The following is a 20903-nucleotide window of genomic DNA, read 5'->3' on the forward strand; positions in this document are numbered from 1 at the left end:
TCCCTGGGGCAGGAGCATCCCCCGCAGTGGGTGTTTTTCTCTAATGGGGAAGGTGTGCCTGTCCTGTCGCTAGGAAACGGGGAGCTGGGCCTGTGGGCTCCCAGCCTGGAGCGAAGGCAGATGGTGACAAGATTAAATAGTGCCTTTCATTTCAACATAGGAAATGTTTTCAATTCTCTTCTCTTCGTGTCTCTAAAAAAAGGCAAGTGGCGGAAACGTCCGCTGGAAATTTATTAACAAAAGCCCAGGCAGCCCAAAAAAGCATACTTTTTTCTTTTCACATGTCTTTCCAACCAGCCTGCAGGCACTTTGAGAGTGGGAGCACGGCCCTGGCCCTATCACAGTGACCTGCCAGGCACCTCCCTGAGCCTCACTCAGTCATCACCAGCACTTGACAAGGGGTTCTACTGCTATCCCATTTCGTAGATGGGGAGACCAAGGCCTACAGAAGGGAAGTAACCAGGTGGTAAGTTGGGAAGCTGGGACTTAGTACACAAGAGTGCTGTTGTTCATTAGATGCCCCTTGCTGGTGGTGAGGCTTGTCAAAGTCCTTGGAAATGGGAAGAAGAACTCGAATACAGAATCTCATTGATATTGACATAATGAGACAAAACAGCTCTGCTTTCTTTGCCAATGAATTTGGGGCAAGGAGCTACGAGGACCAGGAGAGGTTAAGACCCTGCAGGTCTATGTGTGCTGGCTGAGTCAGCCTCTCCTTCTCTGTACCTCTGGGGTATAACTTCGGGGTCTGCAAAACCCAGTCTCTCAGGCCACTCAGACCACAGCAGTAGTGGCCACTGGTGGCCAGGGCAAGTGCTCCCCCAGCACAGTCTCCTGATTGCTGTGTGCCTGTAGTGAACAGACCAGGAGGGGGCGATCTCAGGCTCCCCAGGACGCATGGAGTCAAGAGCCCAGATTGCAGCTGGGTAACTGCGGGGCATGGACAAAGAGAGGGGAAGAGAGAAGTGTTGGGTTTTATTTTATTTTTTTAGTGTTGTTTGTTTGTTTTAGTGTTTATTTTTGAGAGAGAGTGAGAGCACGAGCAGGGGAGGGGCAGAGAGAGTGGGGGACAGAGGATCTGAAGCAGGCTCTTCGCTGACAGCAGGGAGCCCGATATGGGGCTTGAACTCATGAACCATGAGATCACGGCCTGACCAGAAGTTGTATGCTCAACCAACTGAGCCACCCTGGGTGCCCTGAGGTGTTGGATTTTAGATCCATGAGGGATGAAATGGGGTAGAGGGATGCGGAGCTGGGCAGATATGTCCCCAAATATCCTCTAGTCTCTTCTCAGCCTTAGCTCCCTCTGTCCTAAAATAAACACTGCTCACCAAGTGAGTTGTTCCTACAATAGTAATCCCTTCAGTGTCTACACCTTCTCTCCTGTCAGAGTACTTTCCTATCCATCAAATCCCATGATGTTCAACCCAGTGCTGGGGGATAGGTGGGACAGATGCTAACCCATACACCCTCATTCTGTGCATGGAGAAAGTGAGATGCAGACCCATCTCTTTACCTCATCCTATATCTTCCTTTCCTCTATAATAATACTCAAAACTCTGCCTCCTTTCCACTCCTATTACCAAGATCTTATTTTAGGTTCTCACCATGCCAAGGCTCAGGACTCTACCTTCAGACTCTCCCCAGACCAAGCCATTTTACATGCTACCCCTAAATTATGCTTCCTAAAGTTGTGCTTTCATCATAATCAGACACCTTAACACTCACCTTGTTCCTTATTGACAACCCACCAAAACAACATCACTGCCTGGCTTCTAAGGTCCTCTTTAATTAGATATCACCCAATTACATTGTCTTACTACCTCTACCTCAAACCACAAGCACTCTCTGCTCCATCCGGATCACTCTCCTCTCTTACTAATAAATTCATGATGTCCATTTCCTGCCTCAGTGCCTTTGCTTATGCTGTGCTCCCACCTAGCCTGCCTTCCCTTAATTCATGGACAATTCCCCAGTGGCTAGTCATTCTTCAGGCTACAGACTGAATCAACCACTTTCATCAGCCAGAGATCGTTCCCTTCTATGAATTCATGCTCACGCATTACACTTCAGCACTTGGTATTCAGCCTTAACGAAGGCCCACAATGATCCTCATCTCTTGGTATTCATGCCCCTGTGCAGTCAACCTCAGTAAGTAGAGCTGTCCTGTATAACCAATAGGAGGTGGCAGAAATGACATAGTGTGAATCCCAAGGCTCATAAAAGACATTGTGATTTCAGGTTTGTGGTCTCTTGGACCACCTGCTCTGGAAGAATTTAGCCACCATGTCAGAGTCAGAAGGACACTTAGGCAGTCCTATGAAAAGGTTCATGTGGTGAAGAACTGGGGCTACTAAACAACAACCAGTACTAATGGCAGGCATGTGAGAGAGCCATCTTGCAAATGAATCTTCCTGCCCCAGTCAAGCCCTCAAATGACTATAGTCTTGGCCTTGAGAGAGACCCAGAGGCAGACCCTGCAGCTAAAGTCTTTCCAAATACTGACCTGCTAAAATGGTGTGAGATTATAAATGTTTGTCTTAAGCTGCTAAATATGGGGGTAATTTTTATTTAGTAGTAGATAACTATACAAATGTCTTCATCAAGAGATAGTTTCCTAAATCCACTAAAATCCAGGGACTATGGGTTTTTTTTCCTCTTCCTTACATTTCCCATGACTCCTGCCACAAAGATGGACATTTTTAAAATTCAGTTTATTTATTTTGAGAGAGGGAGAAAGAGAGAGAGAGTGTTCAAGCAAGCAGGGGAGGGGCAGAGAGAATCCCAAGCAGGCTCAGTGCTGTCAGCACAGAGCCCAGTGCAGGGCTCAAACTCATGAACCATAAGATCATGACCTGAGCCAAAATCAAGAGTCAGATGCTTAACTGACTGAGCCACCCAGGTGCCCCAGGATGGACACTTTAGAACAAGCATACCATGTTCTTGCTTGTTCATTCATTTAACAAATATTTATTGAGTATCAACGTGCTGGGCACTGTGTCTACCAAAAGAGACAAAATAGATCAGGTCTCTGCCTGGAAAAGCTTATGATCCAATGATTAAATAATCACAAGAATATATAATTACCATGTACATGCTATGAGCACAAAATAAAGGTAAAAGAGACAAGGGACTTCATTTACACTGGGGGTGGGGTGTGGTCAAGAAAGGCTTCTCTGTGGGGGTACCTGGGTGGCTCAGTCCATTAAGCATCCCACTTCAGCTCAGGTCATGATCGGGTAGTTCGTGAGTTCAAGTCCTGCATCAGGCTCTGTACTGACAGCTCAGAGCCTAGAGCCTACTTCGGATTCGATGTCTCCTTCTCTCTCTGCCCCTCCCCTGCTTGCTTACTCTCTCTTTCTGTCTCTCTCTCCCTCTCTCTCTCTCTCTCTCAAAAATAAATAAACATTAAAAATAATTAAAAATAAAAAAGAAAGGCTTCTCTGTGGAAGTGATAAAGGATAAGTAGCAATCACTCAGGCAATGGGAAAGGAGGTCAGCAAAGACATTCCAGGTGTGTGAGTGTCCTTGGGGCTGACAGACTTCCGCAGGAAGCAGAGTGAGGCAGGGGGACACTGGCATGGGAAAGTCATTGGAGAGGCTTTAAGCAGGGGATCCATGTCCCTGTCAGGAAGCTAAGAGGATAATGCTTATCCTCTTATAATGATTGTAATGATTATTATACATAGTACATTGTATACATTATACATTGTATATCATTGTACAATGATGTACAGTCCTCATTGTTATGATGTGGTCAGTGGCTCCTGCCATCATACTTGGTGGGAGAGGACAGTGGCTTGGGTTGAGATAGTAGCAGGGGAAATAAAGACAACTGCACAGTAGCAAGAGGTATTTTGGAAGCAGAATAGACAGGAATTGGAGGTGGATAGAACAGGGGGAAAGAGGCAGGTATCAAGACTTACTGGTTGATCAGTTGTAGGTACAGAATCCTTCAGCAGACATTCCACAGAGGCCACCTAAGCCAGGCCCTTTCCTACCCGAAGTGAAATGGGATACCTTCCTCTGACCCATAATCCCACATTCACTTCCCAGCAGCTCTCATGAGGCCCAATCAGCCCTGTTAGCACCTGCCCAGTGGCTGTGCCAGATTTGTGTGCCACCCAACGCAGGCAGGGAATAATATTCATTTTTGTCCTTGGTGGTATGGCCAGGGCCTGGCCCAGCATCTGGTGCAGAATAGGTGGTCGATCATATTAGATAAATGAATGTACACCGAATAAATGAATACATGAGTGCATATCAGCCTTTCCACGCCTTCCCCCCTGCACCATGTCTGTCCCTTTGATCTTGCCCTAGATATTGAATCCAGCCCCAAGGAGCTCCTGTTAGGGCTTGAGCCCTACATACTGGCCTGGTGCAGGTGGGAGAATTCAGGAGCCAGAAAGGGCATAAACCCCAGTCTGTTGGTCCTACTTGATGCCCCTTCCAGCCCTAGACCTCTTGCCTGGGTCCTGGCTCTGGCCCCAGTCCTCTGCCACAGCACCTGAGAGGCCCTGCATCATATCCTGAGACCTGCTTCTCACTGACTCTGCACAGCTCTCTGCCAAACAGAACCAGTGTCTATAGAGCTCCGGTTCTTATACCTGACTATGTATCGAAATACCTGGGAGCCTGTTACAAGTACAGCTTCTGGGAGCCCTCTCCCAGATAATCTGGTCCAGTAGGTCTCAAGGGCCCAAACTGCAGGTCTAACAAGTGTTCCACACGTTGTAAGTGGCTCCTGGAGGACATTGTGAGAGGCACTGCTGTAGAGCATTAGGGTCCGGGTTGTGCCTGGATCGTCCTGGGCCAAGCTAAGCGTCCTCACAAACTAGGCAGCTGGTTGAGTGGGAATCAGGCCTTGCCCAGAGGTCAGGGTCTCATGGCCATTAGAAAACACGTCTGCCTGGACCAGGCCCTGGGTGTGCTGACATTAGGGGACATATCTCACTTCATACCAAATATTAAAATGCAACTATACCCCATGTTAAATATATCTCTTTGCTCTAGCAAATTTGAAAGGGCTTTTATACATTTTAACTCTTTAAAAATTTTTTTTAAGTTTATTTATTTGAGAGAGAGAAACAGAGAACAAGGAGGGGAAGAGAGAGAGAGGGAGGCAGAGAATCCCAAGCAGACTCCATGCTGTCAGCACAGAGCCTGATGCGGGGCTCAATCTCACAAACCATGAGGTGGTGACCTGAGCTGAAATCAAGAGTCAGATGCTTAACCGACTGAGCCACCCAGGCACCCTTACATTTTAGCTTTTTAAAAACTAAATATATGATATAAAATATATACTAATATAACCACATATTTATTAGACATTTATATAATAGTGGAGATCAATTGTAGGTGCCCACTGACATTTTCTGGGCATTTAATTAACATTTGCTAATTTCAATTTAGAAATTTCTGTCTCTTGGAGCCATACATTTTATTTTTAATTAATTAATTAATTAATTTAGAGAGAGAGCATGATCAGGGGAGAGGGGCGGAGGGGGAGAGAGAGAAAGAATCTCAAGCAGGCTCTATACTCCGCACCAAGCCTGATGCAGAGCTGCAGGGCTCCAGGGCTCAATCCTATGATATTGGGATCATGACCTGAGCTGAAATCAAGACTCTGATGCTCAACTGGCCGAGTCACCCAGATGCCCCAGGAGCCATACATTTTAAATTCAGGTTTCAAGTATTTTTCTACAGGCCCTTAAAAAACCAGCAGACCCAGAGCACAGTGCCCATAAAAAGGCACTGTGCCACCTGAGGCAAAGACACTGGGGCTAGGAGGGAGGCATCTGGGTTAGTGCAAGGTGTGGGGAGCCTCCACGTTGCCACATAAGCCCTCAGGTGTCATCTTGACGCTGCTGGAGAGGTGAGCAAGGTAGTGCTGGGCGCAGTGTGGCAGATGTCCACCTGCCATGGGCGCTAAATATAGCCCATACACAAAGCCCTCACTGCCCGGGAACCTGCAGAGTCGGCTTAATTGGCTAGAATTGCTGCAGAGAGAAGCTCAAAACGAATCAAAAACAGGCTTTGCCCCATAATTCTAGGATGCCGAGGTTCAAAATTAGACAGTGGATTTCTCCTGCCAGCAACAAATATTGCCGGCCTCAGTCACTGATAAATCCTTCAACTTGATCATCCCCTGGTGTCGAGCTCAGACCTGGTGTAGGTGTCTGGGGAATACTTACTTTCCACAGTGACCCAACAGAGTAGGATGTTTTCCCTCCAGGGTTCTGTTCCCTAGTGGTATAGACTAAATGTTTGTGTCCCCCTAAAATTCATACGCTGAAGCCCTTACTCTCAGTTAGTTGGAGGTGAGGACGCTAAGGAAGGCAGTCAGGAGGTAGTTGTCATCACCTGTCCATGCACATCAACACTGGCTGAGATTGTCAGCGACTCGGAAGAAAATCCTGGATCAATAGTGGGGTATTCTTTTAAGAAATGCTACATCATCAAACTTACACTTGTGAAGATACAGAGGACAGTACTTGTTGGAAAACAAGGACATCAATGGTCAGAATCAAAATAGGAATGTGAAGACATTTTAGAACTACCTTAGCCAATTTATTTTACTTACCTTTTCTTTCTTATGTATGTCCAAGTGTAAGATATGATGAACTTCTATGTCTACATAAGTCTAAAAGTGCTCTCTCAGTAAGCATAAATTTTTAATTTTAAGCACTTTGTTATGGTTTAATTGGTAGTTATTGGTTACACTTCTTTCTCGCTGGTACATGAAATCGTAGTGGACCTTACGATCAATGGCATCTTGATTGTAATTGTAAATGAAATTGTAAATGAAAAATAGGTATTATAAAGCAACAATAATTAAAACATTGCACTACTAGAGCATAACAGATTCACTCACTCATTCATTCATTCATTCATTCATTCAGTCAACAAGTATTTATGATGGATTTAGTATATGCCAGGCACTCTTTTTTTTTTATCTTATTTTATTTTTAAAAATTTATTGTCAAGTTAGCTGACATACGTTGTAGTCTTGGCTTCAGGAGTAGATTCCCGTGATTTATCACTTACATACAACACCCAGTGCTGATCCCAACAAATGCCCTCCTCAATGCCCATCACCTATTTTTCCCACCCCTCAACCCCCCACCCCCATCAACCCTCTGTTTGTTCTCTGTATTTAAGAGTCTCTTATAGTTTGCCTCCCTTTCTGTTTGTATCTTATTTTTCCTTCCCTTCCCCTATGGTCTTCTGTTACGTTTCACAAATTCCACATATGAGTGAAATCATAGGATATCTATCTTTCTCTGACTTATTTCACTTCACATAATACTCTCCAGTTCCATCCACAGTGTTGCAAATGGCAAGATTTCATTCTTTTTCATTGCCAAGTAGCATATATATACCACATCTTCTTTATCTGTTCATCAGCTGATGGACATTTGGGCTCTTTCCATACTTTGGGTATTGTTGATAGTGCTGCTATAAACATTGGGGTGCATGTGCCCCTTTGAATCAGCACTCCTGTATCCTTTGGATAAATACCTAGTAGTGCAATTGCTGGGTCATAGAGTAATTCTATTTTCAATTTTTTGAGGAAACACCACACTGTTTTCCAGAGTTTTTCCAGGCACTCTTTTAGATGCAGAAGAATGTCAGTAAAGGAAAATAACAAGTCCCTGCCTTCATGGGGACTTACATGCTAGCAAGAATAGGTATATAATAAACACATAAATACCATTTATACTGTTTATTAAAAAATACTGTTTGTAACATTTCAGGGTTGGTAAGAACAGGGTAAAAGGATAGAAGGTAAGGGTGCAGGATAGGGTTTCTATTTTATATATAATTTTCAGGGAAGACCTTTCAAGAAGGTGGCATTATGAGTGGAGACCTGAAGGAGGTGAAGGAGAGAGCCATGTGTAAAACTGGGGGAAGGGCCTTGTAAGTAAAGGAAAGAGCATGTGCTAAGGCCCTGAGGCAGAAGTCCTCTTGGCATATTCAGGGAACAGAAGGGAGACCAGTGTGACTGGAGCGCAGCAATCAAGTGGGTACATGGGAGGGGATAAAGGTCTGAGGGGAGGCACAGCTCAAGCAGGCTTTGGGGACCTTTGTGGGACTTTGAGAGCCACTGGAGTGCTTTGAGCAGAGGAGGACATGAACCGACTAAGATTTTTAAATCTAAGGGAAGTGGAATCAGGGCCGCTATAGAAAGACCAATTAGGTAGCTACTGCCATAGTCTAAGTAAGAGTCAGGGGGGCAGGGATGAAGGTGGTGGGAGCTGTTTGGATTCTGGGTGTATCTGAGGGCAGAGCTGACAGGACTTGATAGAGTAAATGTGGAGAAGAGAGGAGTCAAGACTTGAATATTTTTGAGTTAAGCCATGGAATGAACAGAGCTGCTATTTCTGGAGGAACTTTGTGGGGGAAGCAGGTATCTAAGTGGAGACTCAGAGGACAGGAGTCTAGAGATGGGGGAGAGATCTGGGACGGAGCAGTAAGTGCTATGTACCATCCAGGCACATATGGCCTTTGCAGTGAAGCTGGAGAGACCCGCCTGAGAGAGAGAGAGAGAGAGAGAGAGAGAGAGAGAGAGAAGGGAAAGGTACCAGGATGGAGCAGGTGGTGGGTGCCTTGAGACACAGGAGGGAGGGGAGGAGAGCCTGGATCCAGCCATCCGAGGCTGAGAAGGAGTGGCCAGAGACACGGGTGAGAACCAGAGGAGATGGGACTCTCCAGCCATGTCTCTAGAGAGTACCTGTGGCAGATCATGGACAAGAACAGAAATTCCTGAAATAGACCCCAATACATAGAAGAATTCAGTGTTCAGTAAAGGCAGCATGTTGAAACAATGGGGAAAAAGGAATTGATTTCACGGGATCAAGCCCTGCGTCAGGCTTGGGATTCTCTCTCTGTCTCTCTCTCTCGCCCCCACCCCCTGCCCCTCCTCTACTCGTGCATGTGTGCGCACGTGTGTCTCTCAAACAAAAAAAAATTTTAATAAAATAAAGTTTACAAAAAATAAATAAATAAATAAGGCAAAAAAGAGTGATAAATGTGCTTACATAATAATAAAAACTATCTGAGTGACAGAAACTATCTCCAAAAAGTCCAAAAACAAATGACAAATTAAGAAAAATATTTATGGGGTGTGTGAGTGGCTCAGTCAGTTAAGCATCTGACTTCTGTTCAGGTCATGATCTTATGGTTTGTGGGCTTAAACGCCGCGTCGGGCTCTGTGCTGACAGCTTAGAGCCTGGAGCCTGCTTCGGATTCTGTATCTCCCTCTCTCTGTCTGCCTACCCCTGTTCACACTCTCTCTATCTCTCTCAAAAATATATAAACACTTAAAAAAAAGAAAAATATTTACTATTCATTTTGGCTTAATTTCCCTCATCTCTAAATCAATAATGATAACAATAATAAAGGAACAATATGCAATAAAAACATGGGGGGAAAAAATAAAAATAAAAACATGGATAAAGATTGTGCACTGACCATTCAAGGAAAGGAAAATGCAACTGGCTTCTAAGTCTTTCTGAAAGACATTCAGACTCACTCACAATAAGAGAAATGCAAATTAAAATTACATAATAGTTTTCACCACTTGAATTATTTTTAAAAATTAAAATTTGATCAGATACTGTATTAAGGAGGGTACAGGCCTCTCACTGTCTCTAAGCAGGAGTATATATAAATTGGTAACAGTGCTATGGAGAGCAATATGGGCAACATTCATTAAAATTATGAATGCCCAGGGCTTTTTTAAAAAAATATTTATTTATTTTTGGGAAAGAGAGAGCTGGGGAGGGGCAGAGAGAGAGGGAGAGAGACAGAGAATCCCAAGCAGGCTCCTCGCTGTCAGCACAGAGCCTGACACGGGGCTCATTCTCACGAACTGTGAGATCATGACCTGAGCCAAAACTAAGAGTCGGATGCTCAACCAACTGAACCACCCAGGCTCCACCATATGCTTAGGGCTTCTGACACAGCATCTCTTCTTTTAGGAAAATGCCTGCCATGGAGGAAATGATGCATGTAGAGGGTTATTTGTGTATGACTGATTTTGCTTTTAAGGCATTTATTTTGAAAAGTCTCACACTTGAAGTAAAATTGCAAGTATGGTTCAAGGAACACTTTTTCCCCTGAATTATCTGAGAGTGAATTGCTGACTTCATGACTCCCGCTAGGTAAATACCTTAGTATTTCTCTCAAATAATTCTCCTTCACAAAAACATTCTTCTTCATAACCACAACAGAGCCATCAAAATTAGGAAGTTAACAATTAAGGAAAAAGAGAATACTAGAATAAACACTGTGGTGATTGGGATTAGAAGTATCGGTGTGAACGCGTGATTTCCTGTATACAGAGAGATAGAAATAAGCGTGGACACAAACAGATGTGCATGTTCTCTAGCTCTGTCCCCTGAGGGCTTCTGGAAGCAGTGACATCCCACTGGCAATGAGCACATCTAGGGACTGGAACTGGCTTCTGGATACCATTTCCCATACTACCTCCAAGGAATGAGTGCTCCTTAGAGAAACAGCTAATTCCAGCGTGGGACAAGGCAAGTACAGGATGAACACAGAACCTTGAAGACGGTGATAATGTTTTGAAGCTATTAACTCTTTGTTCATTTGTCCGATAGCAGTAATGTTGCTATATTGAAAACATTAATGCCGCTTACCATGAATTTAGCATTCACTACGTGTAAGGCACTTTCAGACATTGTTTTGATTAATCCTTACAATAACTTTGAGAAGTAGATTATCTTACTTTGTATGTGAGGGAAACTAAGGCTTACCAGTAACTTGAACTAGTGTCCTTGAACCCTGCTTGGGGTCCACAAGGGTCTCACACTGATCTCCTTTTTTGGCCATGCCCTCCATTCTCAGGGGGGCCCAGCAGCCGTAACTCTGTGCCCTGGCCTTCCTTGGTTGACCAGGAATCTGATGCTGGAACCAAGCAGGTCAAACAGCATGTGGAGGGACATGCAGATGTGAGACTTGAAACTAAAGGATGAGAAACACCAAGATGGGGGATTGCTGAGGCTGAGACAGGTTACAGGCAGCACTCGGGAGCAAGGGCCCTGACTGCTGCTGCTGTCAGTCCTGCGTGTGATCCTTACTGCAAATTTTCCTTTTGTGCTTGAGCTAGCCCGAATCCTTTCTACTGCTGGCAACCAAAACAGCCTTAATTAATAAGCAAGAATCACATATGGTAGAGGTGGGATTTGAACGTCAGACTCCAAAGTCTGGTTCATTTACTCTATTCTGCACCATCACTCCTGGGAACCTTTTAGTCATGCTGACAGATATTCATATCCATGGCTATTCTAACAAGACTTTTAATGGGATCATTCCAGGTCCCAATCCATTGGGCCATCCTGCTGGAAGACCATGCAGAGAGGGCAAGCCCCTAAGGTGACACAGAGAGGCCCAGCCCTCCTGGTGTCCCAGCTGGGATATTCCTGCCAAGATGCCAGACATGTGAGTATAGGCATGGTGACATTGTGAATGTTTCAGCCCCAGCAGCTGTCTGACTGCAGCCACTTGAGAGAGCCCCAGGCAAGACCAGCAGAGGCATGGCCTAGCTAAGCCCCTGGTACTTCACAGAATTGTGAGAAATAAGAAGATGGTGGTTGTTTTCAGCATCTAGGTTTGTAGGTAGTTTGTTATGCTGAGCAGATAAACAAAATAGATGGCTTCTTTGGGAAAGGGGCACATAGATGAAAATCAAAGACTGAGTGGAAGTCAGGGGGTAGAGGGGACCTTTGGAGGAGGCAAGCCAACGCAGAGGGACAAGGAAAGAGCTGCCAGAGGCCAGTGTGGCACAAATGCACAGTGATAAGGATAGTGGTAGCAGTGGAGGTGAGAGCGGGAGGCCCTGCAGGTGCCACAAGGAGCCTGGACTATATTCTAACTGAAATGGACACCACTGAAGGGTTTGAGCAGGGGGCGACCTGATTAGACATGGGCCTTCCAATGTCTCTGGGGCTGCTATGTGGGATGGGTCAGAGGCAGGGAAGACCAGCTGGAGAAGTGTGGAATAGTGCCTACCAGAGGCTTGAATGGGGGTTGTGGGTTTCAAGGTGAGGGAAGCAGAGGAGCTCAATGCATATTTTGGAAGGAGAATAAACAGAGCTTGGTAATGGGTTGGATGTGGGGCATGAATGAGAAAGAGGTGCCAAAAATGATTCCCAGGTTCCTGACTTGATGACTGGGTGGAGGCTGGTGCCATTTACTGAGATGGGAAAAGCTGTGGGAAGACAAGATTTGGTGTGGGGAGGATCGAGAGCTCACTTTTGCACATATTACGTTGGTGATGTCAAAGAGACATCAGGTGGAGATGTGAGCCGGCAACTGAACGTACAAGTTTACATTTTAGAAAACTGATCTGGGCTACAGATAAACATTTGGGAGTCACCTGCTCAAAGATGACATTTAAAACCATGAGAAGCAGTAATTTTGCCCAGAGAGGGAGGTGAGAGAGAAAAGGCTTCCAGGGACACTTAACATGAGACGCCTGCAGAGAAGGACACCCTGGCAAATAACCTGGCTTAACCAGTCAGAACTTCCCTTGAGAGCACAGGAAGCAAGTTCAAGATGTTTCCATGTAATAGCTGTTTGGATATTTGAAGACAGGGCAGTGCCTCCCTGAGTACACTCCTCTGGATTACACCTTCCACTCCTCCTGTGTCTTTTCCCCCTAAGGCATCATTTAGAGTCCTTTGCCATATGGGCCTTTCTCTTCTCGAAGTTCCTATAACTGAGTGTAACTGTCCAGGTGAGACTGACCAGCCAGGTGAGACTAGCTAAGCAGCATGACAGATATGAAACAAGCAGTGACATGAGGACAGCTGAGGACAGATGAGCCACTCATGGTTGTTCCTGAAAGATTTTTCATCACTTTTCCCATCTGTGGAAAAGGGCTTAAGATCTCAGAGAAAGCCCCATAAACAACTGAATGAGCTCAGGCATTCCGTTACTGCCTGACAGCCTTGCTGGCAGAGAACTAGATTGTTTCTCGGGGCAAAAAAAAAAAAAGTGTAGAACTTCTAACAAGATGTGAGTGTCAGAGGCTGCTTGCCTGCTTCATGGGGACAGCTCAAGATAGATTGCACGGGAAAAGTTGAAACCTATAAATATAGAGCAGAAAAAGTTCTCCATCTTTTGTTCATATACACCATATCTTCACTGCTGAGACACCAAGGCCCAAATAAATACGTGAGCTATGCGGCTGTTTCCATCCAGGCCCTGGTTGGGATAGGAGGCCTGCATTCTCCATCAGTACTATTCTGATTCACCATATGACTTTTCAGCTTTGGTTCACTATACATTGTGCCCAGAAATCCTTAAAGAGCAGTAAACACACATGTGAGCACATGTACCCCGCCCCCTGGCTAACCGTGCAGGTACGTACACACACACACACACACACACACACACACACAACACCATGCACCATACCACACTCAACACACACTTCGTACATGTGGAGTTTGAAACCTGTGTTCAGTATTATTTTGGCAAGAAAGTGTTCTTCATTTCTTCCCTTTCCTTTCTCCCTTCTGGGCTAGCCAATGTGGATGACATCTTTTGCAGGGACAGACTTGGTCAGAATAACAATGTGGAGGTTCACCTGGAGAGGCCATCGGTGTTATTGAGAACAGCACTGGGGCACAAAATAAGACACTCGGATCAACGGAACAGAATAGAACCCAGAAATGGACCCACAAACATATGGCCAACTAATCTTTGACAATGCAGGAGAGAATATCCAATGGAATAAAGACAGTCTCTTCAGCAAATGGTGCTGCGAAAACTAGAGAGTGACATGTAGAAAAATGAACCTGGACTACTTTCTTACACCATACACAAAAATAAACTCAAAACTCACAATTAAACATAAGACAGGAAGCCATCAAAATCCTAGAGGAGAAAACAGGCAAAAACCTCTTTGACCTTGGCCATAGCAACTTCTTACTCAACACGTCTCTGGAGGCAAGGGAAACAAAAGCAAAAATGAACTATTGGGACCTCATCAAAATAAAAACTTCTGCATAGTGAAGCAAACAATCAGCAAAACTAAAAGGTAACCAACGGAATGGGAGAAGACATATGCAAATCACATATTAGACAAAGGGTTAGTATCCAAAATCGATACAGAACTTATCAAACTCAACACCCAAAAACCAAATAATCCAGTGAAGAAATGGGCAAAAGACATGAATAGACACTTCTCCAAAGAAGACATCCAGATGGCCAACCAACACATGAAAACATGCTCAACATCACTCATCATCAGGAAAATACAAATCAAAACCACAATGAGATACCACCTCACACCTGTCAGAACGACTAACATTAACAACTCAGGCAACAACAGATGTTGGCAAGGATGCGGAAAAAGATCTCTTTTGCACTGCTGGTGGGAATGCAGACTGGTGCAGCCACTGTGGAAAACACTATGGAGGTTCCTCAAAAAATTAAAAATAGAAATACGCTATGACCCAGCAATTGCACTACTAGGTATTTATCCAAGGGATACAGGTATGGTGTTTCGAAAGGGCACATGCATCCCAATGTTTATAGCAGCACTATCAACAGTAGTGAAAGTATGGAAAGAGCCCAAATGTCCATCGATGGATGAATGGATAAAGAAGATGTGGTGTATACATACAATGGAGTATTACTCAGCAATCAAAAAGAATGAAATCTTGCCATTTGCAACTATGTGGATGGAACTGGAGGCTATTATGCTAAGCAAAATTAGTCAGAGAAAGACAAATATCATATCACTTCCCTCATATGAGGACTTAGAACAGATGAACATAAGGGAAGGGAAGCAAAAATAATATAAAAACAGGGAGGGGGCAAGAGACTCTTAAATATAGAGAACAGAGGGTTGCTGTAGGGAGGCCTTGGGGGGTGGGCTAAATGGGTAAGGGGCATTAAGGAGGACACTTGTTGGGATGAGCACTGGGTATTATACATAGGGGATGAATCACTGGAATCTCTCCTGAAATCCTTGTTGCACTATATGCTAACTAACTTGGATGTAATTTAAAAAAAAAATCATTAAAAAAAAGAGAGAGAGACAGAAATAGGGTTGGTTTGCCTTATAGATGCTCCAGTCTGAAGAGGGAGGGAGACTAGAGAGAGGAGGGGCCCCATGTGATTGATTATTTGGGTGTTTTTATTTTATTTCATTACTTTTTTAGGTTGTATTTATTTAAGTAATCTCTATACCCAAAGTGGGGCTCAAACTCATGACTCTGAGATCAAGAGTCACATGCTCCTCCAACTGAGCCACGAGATATCCCTGGCTGGGTGTTTTAAAGAAAGTCTTGGCCATTCCTCCGGCTCTAGGCAGGGAGTATGTGAGGATAATCATTCTAGATCTGTGTTTCTCCAAGTGTGATCCCCCCACCCAGCTGCAAAAGCACCACCTGGAAACTTGTGAGAAATGCAAATTCTCAGGCCCCACCCCGGACCTCCTGAATCAGCCTCTGGGGGTGGAGCCCAACCATCTGTTTAACAAGCCCTGCAGGGGATTCTGATTCACTGTGAGCTGGAGAAACTCTGCTCTTTGAGTATGACTTTCTTTCCAGTAATGAACTATACCTTCATGCTCTGTTAAGTATTATGTGCATGTAATTTTACATTTGGAAAATGTGGAAGAAGCTTTATTTTTGTAACACAAACTCCAGAATATTTGGGAGGGGAGGCACGGAGGGAGACAACGGCACACTAGAATCCCAGAGGTAGAGTTTTGTGCTCACCAAAGTGAGGCAAGGGCTAATAAAGGTGGTGAAGCCCTGATTTAGAGAAAAGGAAGACAGTCTTTCTGAGGCAGGCCCTAGAGACCTTGGTTGGGGAGTCCATGCAGCAGGGGAGTGGGAGAATGCCAGGCGCTCATCCCTGACTGCCAAGGTCAGGACTGGAGCAGGCTTTTCTTAGGTGAGGTTCTGTTATTACCCAGCAGACCTTAGGGGCCAGTAGTGTGCATGTGTACTGACTTGTGTGTGTACACTGGGGGTGGGACACATCTGTCTCACACACCCCAGCCCTCACCAGCCACCGGCATCTATCTGGCTCTCAGCCCTGGAGCAGTCTGGTCTGCAATATATCAGAGACCCTAGAATGCAAAAGGCAGTGATTTCTCATTTCCAGGGACTCTCCGGGTGGTTCCTGAGTGGCTTCCTCACTAGCAGTGGCTCCCACCCCAGAGATTCTGATTCCATTGGCTTGGAGTGAGGCTGAGAAATTTGCATTTTAAACAAGCCCCTCCCCACCGAGTAATTCTGATGCAGGAGCTTTGTGGACTGCACCTAGGATATTAACAGATTATTTTATTTGGGGTGATGGTGCTTGGGGGAAGGCAGGGGTGATGCCGAGGGGCTGAGAATCCAGTGTGAACCAGTTATTCAGTATCAATGGGGCAGAAGGATGGCCAAGTAAGAAGTGTCACCGCTGGACACAGAGGTATTCATTTGGGCAGTAAAATGTCAGGCTGGTAGTTGATCCGAGAGTTGCCTAGTCGGTCTGGTTACCAGAGGCATGCTACCTGTTCTTTCTGGAAGGGACGCGTCACAAGGCCACAGTTCCCTGAGTTCAGAACGAAGCTTGGGACAGTCTGTAGAATGAATGTCTACCCAAGGTCAGAGGGACACGTAGCAGCATCGATTTTATAGATAGTTCATTATAAAGCTGATTCGATGAGTTCTGTCGAGCCTCTCCCAAAACCCACAGCCCTTTCTAAGACAGCCTCCTGTGATGACTGAAATGTTCTGTATCTGCACTGCCTAATGGCCTAAAGGCAGCTGCCAGCCGCACGTGGCCATGGAGAACTCGAGATGAGGCTAGTGCGGCTGAGGAACTGATATTTAAACTTTACTTCATTTAAATTTATTTAAATGTAGCTTTAGTGACCTCACATAGCTGTGACCATTGCTTCAGATAGCTGACCCCAGCGAGAATCTCACATTGCCTGCCACATCGCAGTGCTGGCATGGAGGGAGCTCACCAAGGGGTGAGCCTGGGGGAAATGGCTCCTCTTTGCCGTCCCAGGGAATTCTAGGTGCTTTGTAAGCCAGAGGCTGTGGAGGCAAAGCATCCTGTCTCCCTCCAGCTCTTCTCTGCTCTGCAATAAGGTCTCTGAATTATTTCACAGCAGCTGCCCCTGTTCTAGGGCTGTCAGCCTTGCCTGGTTCAAGGTCAAGGGGCCCATCCCAGGCTGGGATACAAGCTCTGCTCTTTAGTTCTGGAAAGCACGTGCAGGGGCAAACGGGGGGAGAAGCATTCTCACGTTTCTTGCTTTGAACACAGATGAACCTCATGACTGCTTCCTCATGCTGGTCTCCCCATTTCCCACTTAAAGATAAAAAGGGAGATCGAACACAAAATGAAACAGAGCTATTCTGGATGATGACATTTTTAAAAGGCAAGTGCATAGACACTAAACATCCAGCTGTGGGAAAAAATATGAACCCTCAGCTAGCCAAACAGGGCTGCCCCAAATGGTCAGACAGAATCTCTGGGAATAAAAATCCCTCACACAGGCAGAAAATGGCTTCAATTACTTTAGACGATTCGGCACATCTCTGCCAGGGTTGGCAAAAGACTTTCATCTTCAGCTTCCACCCAGGCTGACCCCGGCAAAGGCAGAAGCCTGCAGCACTGGGCCCCAAGCTCCAGATCTGCCTGAGGCCAGGGCAGAGAGCTGGGGGTAGGCACTGACCTAGGTGAGGGATGGGGGCCAGGCTGGGTGGGGTGAGGTTGTGACCTAGGAGGTCACGGAACACAGAGCCGAGAAGAAAAGGGGCCAGTAAGTCTAGCACTCAATAACAGGAAGATCTAGAAGGGTAGGAGCTGACCCAATAGTGACTCCGGCCTCTGGCTCCCTTGCAAGTGGGTCCCAGAGGTAAGAAAGGGCTGTGGCTGTTCTCAGCTGGAGTGATCCTGGCCCCTGGGGCAGGACATGGTGTCTGGCAATGCCACTCAGCAACAGCTAGCTTTTCAGTCGCTCTGAGAACTGCCCACACTTTCGGGGGGTGGGGGGGGGGTGGTCTGGATATTCTCCTTAGAATATCAGAGAAGTCCTCCTGTCTCTGGGCAGAAGACCTCCTAGAAGGGCCAGGGGTCCCATACGAGGAGGCCTTGGGGAGAAGCAGGCTGCTGAGAACACAGTGACAAGTCATTCCTCCCTCCCAATGTCACAAACCAGCCCCACCGTCTAGAAGAGACGACAGTCCCATGGGGCAGCTCCAAAGGTAAGGGTACTCTGGTTACTGCAGCCCAGGACGGTGGTCGGTGGTTGGGTGGCTGTAGTCCTTAAGGTCAGGTGTAGAGCTTCTGATGGTTTAAGGATAAAGAGCAGCAGAAGACCTACGAACAGAGGTCAGTTAGTCATATAGCTTTGCAAAGGTTGATGATGAGGGATGACAAAGATCTCAAGCTCAAGGCTCTAGCAAGAGGCAAAGCCTGACATTTGGAATCTCCAGAGCCTGCCTCCTCCTCCCTCCTTCTAGAGAGGCTGGGTTCTGGCAGGTCAGCGTCTCAGGGTGTGACTCATGTCTCCCTGCCTGGGATGCTGGCAGCCACCCCCCCGCCCTCGCAGGCCTGCTTGAGACAGGACTGCTCATTCCTTTTATTTATTCCCTGTTCTTCAACCACCTCTCCTCACCCCAACCCATGACTAATGTGCTCCCACCACCCCAGGGCATGCCGGGAGGGCATCACCACCACTGCAATTATCTGGATCATTTAGCCCCCAAAATGTCTCTCCAGCCCCCAGCATCAACTTTGTTCTGCAATTATCCATATAACTCCAGCAATTCAGACGTGTGGTCTACTCAGTGAGAATGAATCTTCAGCCATTGGTTTCCACTGGTTGTGAAGGTTAGCTCCAGGCTGGCCGAGAATTCCTTCATGTTAGCCATTTCACCGTAGGGCTCTATTCAGACCCTCAGTGTTGGTAAAAGATTATTTTAAGCAAAAGATCTTTGAGATTCAACAGATGCAGATAAAAGCCTTCTCAGAGCTTCTCTTATCTGACTAAAAGCAGAAACTTCTGAGAAATGAGGACTGCATAAATTCCCTCTTTGGTGTTGGTCTACTCCCGGGAAACAGATCAAGAGCAAACATGCCATCAGTTCCCTCCCAGGGGAAGTTCTACTGGCTCTTAAGACAGAGAGATCACTCACATCTGCATAAACAAACATCATCACACTTTCTTATTTCCCATTTGTTCTAAAAACCCATTTGTCTTTCCTAAAGACAAACCCATCATCTTTCCTATTAAGTTCGGTATATAAGGCCCAAATTCTAACCACCCTTTGGAGTTACTCATCACTGAGCACTGCCTCACATGTGCATCAGTTTAATTCGCAATATCTAGTCACTGAACCTAAGAGGGTAGAGGAAAAGTTTTTCCTTCGCTACATTACCATCCTCTCAAACCTCAGAAACATGTTCATTTTAGAGCTAACGGGATCTTGGAAATGAATTCATCCAGTGTAGACAAAAGAAGCAGCAGTATCTTTTAAAACAAAGACATGTCCAGACCATGCCCCAGAGATGTTCACCAGTATGTCTAGCACTAGACGTGTGTATTTGTTAAAGAGCACCCCTGTCCTCCTGATCAGCAGCTCCTATCCCTGTCCACCCCTGCCACCTGGCCCAGAGGGAGGAACACTTTGCCCAGGGCTCAAGATGATTAGCGGCAGGGCCAGGATTGGATGCGCCTACAGGCCTGTGCCACCTCTCACCTCTCCTATACACAGAAGAGCCTAACTCCCTGGACAGGCATTCAAGGCTTCCTGAGTCTGTCCACCACCCTCCAGCCTGCCACCCATGTCCCCGGGCTCTTCTTTTAGCCTTTGGTCGCACAGTTACTATAGCCTGACATGCACTTGTCACTCCTCATATGTCTCTCTCTAGGAAGTGTCTCAGTTGGGCCCACCCCCCACCCCGACCGCCCCAGGGCTGGTTCCCAACCCAATTCACAGTGAGCCCTTCCTCCACCAAACCCTCCCTGCCTGCCTGACAGCACATTGATGTGGGCTTTGGGATGTAATAGGCTGTGAATTTGTCTTTTTGTTTTAGAAGCTCCAGGAGGGCAGGGTGTCTTCTAAGTCTTCAAGAGGGTCTTACACGCGTGAGTTGACTGGACACCAGCTTTCCTTCCTGGACTTGTCCTCAGAGAAAGCACCCTCCACCTTCAAACATTTGCTTTTGGAACTTCCAAGCCTGGGCTCCTTTACGGATTAAATGCTGACATTTTCTATTTGTGTAAATGCTCACGACAAGACTGAAACCCTGCCTGCTCTCCCATCAACCCAATAGGACTAGGTAAGTGCTGGGGACTGGGGGCAGTCCCTGCAGCCCAGGCTGACAAGGGCATGGAGGAAGCATTAAGAAGTAGTAAAAAAAAAAAAAAAAAAAAAAAAAAAAAAAGGAATGACAGTGTGACCGGACAGAACAGGAAACATCCAAGTTGTGATTTAAAAAAATTCAAGAATCCAATTAGGAGCCCAGCTCCTTCCTTCTGCCAGTTTCATCTGCAAGTACACAGTTGGCTGGAGACAGGTGGGGCTGCCAAGTGTGGACACCTGGGAGGGCGGATATTGGCCTGCGGGCCCCTGCTGTCTCCTACATGCTCAAAAGGGCACTGCCAGCCCAGTGCGGCTGCCCCGCTGGAAGGCAGGCCTCACCATCTGCCCACCCCTGAGGGCGCGGGCATCTTCCTGCTGGTGGCAAAGGGGGTTTCAGCCCAGAAATCAGCCCTGCGAGGTCTCTGTTCCCAGAAGTGCTCCTCCAGGAGAGTGGGTAAGGAGGCCTGGGATCTGTAGCTGCTGCTGGCAACTCAGGGGTGAGGCAGGCAGCTCCCTGCAGAGACCTATAATCCAAAGCAAAGCAGCCGT

The 20903-nt window shown here is 46.2% G+C and overlaps 1 long non-coding RNA gene across 3 annotated transcripts in view; it reads left to right on the forward strand.

The window, feature by feature from the left end:
- Window positions 1-20264, forward strand: part of LOC131485128 (uncharacterized) — a 28410-nt gene extending 8146 nt beyond the window's left edge. Inside the window, exons 5-7 of one of the 3 annotated variants that reach the window (XR_009248652.1) lie at window positions 298-466; window positions 11343-11466; window positions 20086-20264. This is a non-coding gene — a long non-coding RNA (uncharacterized LOC131485128). Of the gene's footprint in view, window positions 1-297; window positions 467-10393; window positions 10540-11342; window positions 11467-17307; window positions 17417-20085 lie in introns of those variants that run through there. The other 2 variants (XR_009248651.1, XR_009248653.1) reach the window with 2 other exon arrangements.
- The last annotated feature ends 639 nt before the right edge of the window (window positions 20265-20903 follow it).

Source organism: Neofelis nebulosa, chromosome 9 (assembly GCF_028018385.1).
Source record: "Neofelis nebulosa isolate mNeoNeb1 chromosome 9, mNeoNeb1.pri, whole genome shotgun sequence".
Taxonomy (NCBI): domain Eukaryota; kingdom Metazoa; phylum Chordata; class Mammalia; order Carnivora; family Felidae; genus Neofelis; species Neofelis nebulosa.